Below are 5,793 nucleotides of genomic sequence, written 5' to 3' on the forward strand. Positions count from 1 at the left end.
TACGGCCGCAGAAGAAAGAAAAAGTTTTCAGTTCTGTCGCCTCACTATTTGCTGACGTTCTGGCACACCTACCAGTCTTTTCTTGCACTGAACTTCAGACTGTATCTAGTATCCCGCTTTTTCACAAGGATTAAACGTGAGCATCCTCCATGTTATGAATTAGTATTCATAACTGTAACTTTCAACGTGACCAGTGCGTAAGTACCTGACCGATAACTTATTTAGTCATCACCTGTAGTGAATGTGTGGATGTCGGGGTCAGAGGGCCTGGAGCAGAGAATGAGGTCACTCACAGTGGGACCTCAGGCAAGGCTGAGAGCCATTCCCAGCCTCCTCGTCCTGCATTTTTAGAGGGGTTTTTTGAGACTTAGCGTGTGCTTAGCATATATCAAGCCCTCAGTAGGAGTTAGCTGCCACTGACAAACTTCTTCACGAAGCAGATCATGCTGTGCTGGATAGCACTGTGCAGTGAGCTCACGTTTGATCGCCAGAGGTAGATTTGTAGGATCTCTAAGAGTATGACTCATTTTTTTACAAATAGCTCTCCAAAAAGGACTGTTTGTGGCAAATTGTTCTCTAAAGGGGTCATCTGCCGTCCTACAACTTTGATGCGGGGGAATGCTCAGGTCTGGGTCCTGCTGGCTGGCCTGGAGAGGGCCAGAGACTGGTGCAGAGGGAGAGTGAAGGCTCCCGTGAAAGTGTAGCAGAAGCTTTACCCAAGTCAGTGACTGTGGAATGGGTACCAAGGCGAGAGCAGCACTTGGATGGCATGGCAGAGGTAGAATTAGCAGGACTCAAAGAAGAGCATGTGGTGAAGTGAGAGAGGGAGGTGTACAAGGTAGACAGCTGCGTGGGTGGTGGCGATGTGGCCTACGGTGGGGAAGCAGAAGTTGAAGGGGAGGGAGCAGGATGGGTGACATGAGGAGTATGGCTTTGAACTTACAGGTTTGAACATGAAGGCCAGCAAGGCTTATAAAAGGGGGAACCAGGAGAATCAAGTCAGGACTTTGAGGATGAGGTGACAACCAAAGATACAAGGTAACTGAAGTTATCAGGTCAGGAAAAACTTTCCATGTTAGGATTCAATAAAGGAAGAAGTCAGAGTTGGCTTCATGGGTTTGTGACTCGGTACAGTCTCACTGGACTCCTTACTGTGAAAGTCTGGCCCTTGGTTTAATGTTTTGCAGTCACTGTCTTGAAATTCTTCCTAACAAATTCGTCCTGTGCCAGAGCCCCTATGTTTTCGTTTCGCATGAGAGCCCTGCAAATTATGTAGTAAGTCCTGAAATTAAAAACACAGCTGGAGGGAATGCTAACTTACAGCATGTGGAGTCCACGGTGGTGAGAAGGCACCTCTAGGACGAGTCAGGAAGCCTTGACTGCAAGTGACAGGCCCAGCCCCTCGTTCACACCATGCAGGTCCACAGGACTTGGAGAGCAAATTGGGGCTTCGCTCTGTGTCTGTGAGACTCTCCAGGCTAAACGGCTCTGGGCCCCACAGCCCACTGGACATCCCGGGGGAAAGGGAGGTACTGGCTTCCGGAGTTCTCAGAAAGCCCAGCATGTTGTAAATTATGAATTAAACCCAAATGCACTTTCTGACCATTGAATGGAAGGGGGCTGGCTACTCTTAGACCTGAGGCCCAGCTGGAGTTGGCCTCTCCTGAGGGACCAGAGCTGAACAGGAAAGGGGGCGGGGGGCGGGGGGGTGGGCAAGTGGTATGAGGCCTGAGTCAGGACAGTGGCCTCGCTCTAGCTGCTCCCTTAACTCGCAGCCCACAGTCCTTGCCAACAAACTTCATCCCTTTAAAAAAAACTTTTTCCAGTGTTGGATATTAGTAGATAAAATATTTATTGATAAAATATTTCCTTCAGTTAAACCAGAATATACATTTAAAAATCTGAATGTGTGTCAATGTAACATTTCTAAATGTTTTCAACAGGGACAGGGATTTGTGTGGCAGCATCAATTTATATTAATGGTTATTTTTGCTTTTTAGAGCAATATATGTCCTTTAGAGAAAATTCAGAAAATACTCCAAAATGCAGTTTTTCAAAAAGTCACCTGTAGCTCCATGAGGTGATTGTGGTTAGTTTTGATAGATTTCATTGCATTTTCTTTGTTGTACACATATGTTTCTGATTCTTATAGCCACATGGTATATCTAGTTTTATATTCGGCCCTTTTCCCCCCACTTTTTCCTTAATGTGGTATCATGACATTATGTCCCATCATTCTGTAGTCTTTAGAAACTGTAATTTTCAGTGATTGCATAATACTTGATTTAACATTTCAAAAATTTAGTTAACTTTCTTCTGATTGGCAATGGTGATTGTTCTTTAGGGAGAACTTGGAAAATCAGAACAATATAATACCATACTTTATCTACCCTAAGATGAACATTTTTTTATATCTCTAAAATTGCGATGCTTCTTAAAAATCACTGTCAGCCAAGCAGCAGTTGTGACCCAGTTGTCACCATCTGTATGCATGAGCTAAGTCATGGCAGTGCATATTGAGGTAAGTGAATTGTTGGAGAAGCCGGGCCACCTTTACTTGCTGAGATTTGTGCAGACAGGTGGTGTATCGCTGGGCTTTGCAGAGTGGGTATAAATGCCTTGGGAGAAAACTCCAGAAACAATAGTGGAAGGCTCTAAGAATAGCCACATAACCATCGCCTAGAAAGCACCGAACATGATTGTGAGGACAGCCATGACACAGTATTAGTTGGACTTTAAATGGGAAGAACCAATTTATTTCATTTTTTTTTTGTATGCATGAGTGATACTTGATTTAAAAAAAAAAAAAAAATTGCCTGAGTAAGCTTAAAGAGTTCTTTCAATAAAAATAATTTAAAAATAAAATTTAAAATTTTGAGTGTAAAGAAAGCATCTGGTCTTAGATTAATTGTCAGTGTGTTTTCTTTTTTGTACATAAAACTGTGACTTACATCAGTGACATCTGGAACGTGATGACACACAGTGAAAGCATTGAATGTGTGTTGCCAGGCTCTTTTCCTCTGTAATATACTATGGTTTGACTTCTTTCCCTCTTTCAGGACTTACTTTTATCATCACTGTTATTTAAACAACAATGGGTACATAATTTTAACCTGCCTAATTCTTTACAATTAGTAAAATATTTTTATATTTATTGAATAGGTAATCAATTCCCATGGTTTAAATCCAAAAGGTACAAAAAGGTCTATAAGAAAAGTCTCCCATCCGCTCCTGGCCCCAGCTGTCCAGTTTCCTCCCCCTGGAGCCCCAGTGTCATTAGTCTCCTCGGTATTCTTCTAGCACTAGATGTCTCCTACCCATTCCTCCTCTGTCTTCTTATAATACTGGTGGCAGCACCCTCTGTGTGCTGTCCTCCTTGAGTCTCCACTTGGGTACATTATACGCATTGCATAATTTATAGCTTTACAGTAGTGCTGGCCAATTTGCAGGCAAGAGTTAGAATCACAGCTTAGCAGATCATTATGCTGAGGCCCAGTGCTCTTCCCAGTAGCGGGGCTGGAACTCAGACCTGGGTCATCCAGCCCCTGTTAGGTAAGAACTGAGTGAACTTGTTTCTTGCAAATCACACTGTTCTTCCTTGAAGTGCCAGTTGGCATTTGAAACTCCTTGGTGCTGTTTGGGGTCTGTCACTCGAGACCAACTTCTGGTCTTTCAGGGATCACTAAGTCCTGGTAACCATTCGCTGCACCTCTAAAGAGGGATGTGCATTCCAGGGGCCGCAACAGCCCACACCGAGGTGTGGGGGTGTGGAGAAACCTGGTGAGCTGGGTCCTGCCCCCAGCTCTTCATATGTTCTCTCCAGGACTCACCCCAACAGTCCTCACAACCCTACCTTTCATCCATGCGCAGTCGCAGAGGGTCTAAACAGCCCCCTACAGTGGGAGTGGAGGTGCTGAGGGCACAGAGCAGACATGAGCAGGAAAGGAACAGTTCATGGCGGTTTGTGTGGCCATACTAAATCTTTGCACGTGTCCTGTGGTCCCCTCTCGTGACCTTGGTTGTTGCCCAGGTTCATTTATGCTGTGGCAACTAGTAACGCTGCTCACTGTGTGCTTACCAGGTGCAACCTGTTTAGATTCACTAGATACTGAGAACTGACGAGTGACTTATGGGTGAGTTTTTAAACCTTGGACAAAATGTGGCCCTGGATTGTCGTGATTGCTGGCTTCTGTGGTGTAAACACTCCTGTCATGGCCAGCAGTATTTGGAGGGAAGTGGGATACGCACAGGAGGACAGAGTGCTGGGGTTACTAGAAGGGTCAGTGTGCCCAGAGGCATCGGTGGGCTGGGGGGCTGTGGATGAGCTCAGTTTCAAGCTTGGTTCACGTAAGGAGGGCATCCCCAGCCAGGTCTGGACTTTGTGCACGGACTCCATACCCTAGGGTTTTCCAGCCCCGGAGGACTTTCCCCGCCACCTCATGGACCTGCTTTAGAACCTCCCTGGAAACCCCAGGAAGTTTGCTCAGATCTGGGACCTGGAGAGGATGGAGAACATTAGGAAGTGCTCCAGTGCAAGTGAGCTACAGTGGAGGTCACTTCCCCGAAGCTTGGGTTTGAGGCTCGTGCTGGGCCAGGGTAACTTTAGGGGTTGTGGCCAGAAATTGGTCTCCCACAAAGGGCATCTAGTGGTGGTGTCACTCTTGTCCCTCTCAGGTACCTACGGTAGCAGTGCTAGACTGGCTCGCATGTCCTTAGTGTCCATCACAGCCCTAGGCCTTGCCACACAGCAGCGGCCTGTGGGCGCACTAGGTCTCAGCGTGTGGTGGTGGGGAGGGTTGTCGGCTCTTTCAAAGAGCATCTCCAGTGAGTCTTAGTTTATCACTTCTCTTCTGTCTGAGGAGGTTGGAATGGAATGTGGTTTTCCCAACTTATATTTTTCTTGAAACCTTTACAGATGTCGTTCTTTCCCTCATTGGGTTTTCCAGAATGACAAAGTAATTTATAATTGATTAGATTTTAAACTGTGTTAACACTTATGATGAGATACTGTAGTCATACCAAAAGTGATTTTTGTCATGGCCCTCTCTGACTACAAATCTCTCTCATCTACCATCTCATGGGACCAGATATGAGAATAAACACCTGCTTACATAGCCCTCCAGCAGATTCACACTGCACTGGCTCCGAAGCCCTTGTCCTGAGTCCGTGTGCTGGGAGGTCTGGGGCTGCTGCCAGCTCGCCTCTGATTCTCTTCCTGATCCTCACACATGCGTGTTGTAGGACAGGACAGAGGAGTGGAGGAGATCTGTTGCATAATTAAATCTTCTACAGCAACTAGTTAGGGAGAACCATCAGGACTCACCAAGCTAGGTATCCAGGGTCACGAATGACGTGGCCTTGTCCAGGCAGCCTTTGAACCTGGTGTTTGAGGTGAAGCGGCATTTCCCCTGCGTCAGTTCTCTTTACTACTCTGCAATGAAAGGAAATGACCATTTTGAGTGAGGGTGTCACCCCCTCTGCTTTATTCTTGCAGGTCTAGCAGACTAGCAAGAGCGTGGACACAGAAATGTGCCATGTAAGTGCCCTGGAGGTTTTCCCGAAGACAGTGCCCAAGAGAAGCCAGCTGGACAGAGTGGCCCTCTGTGACACTCTGAGCTGCTGGCTGAGCCACTCACAGAACATCACTTCTTCTATGAACACATGGTGATTACCCGCTTTCTCCAACGGCTGTATGTTGGTGCCACTCTCAGCCATCGTGACTACTTTGACAACGTCACAGCTTTGATGCCGAATCAGTAGTCACCATCAGGGTCTGCGGCCTTTCTGGATGCA

At 46.4% G+C, this 5,793-nt stretch overlaps 1 long non-coding RNA gene across 1 annotated transcript; it reads right to left on the minus strand.

Moving 5' to 3' along the window:
• Positions 1-2,724: 2,724 nt before the first annotated feature.
• Positions 2,725-5,499, minus strand: LOC111733697. The gene is made up of 2 exons (XR_002778119.1): positions 5,324-5,499; positions 2,725-4,496 (listed from the first exon to the last, which is right to left on the minus strand). It is a non-coding gene; the product is annotated as an uncharacterized LOC111733697 (long non-coding RNA).
• Between the last annotated feature and the right edge of the window lie 294 nt (positions 5,500-5,793).

Source organism: Pteropus vampyrus, unplaced genomic scaffold (genome assembly GCF_000151845.1).
Source record: "Pteropus vampyrus isolate Shadow unplaced genomic scaffold, Pvam_2.0 Scaffold620, whole genome shotgun sequence".
Taxonomy (NCBI): Eukaryota; Metazoa; Chordata; class Mammalia; order Chiroptera; family Pteropodidae; genus Pteropus; species Pteropus vampyrus.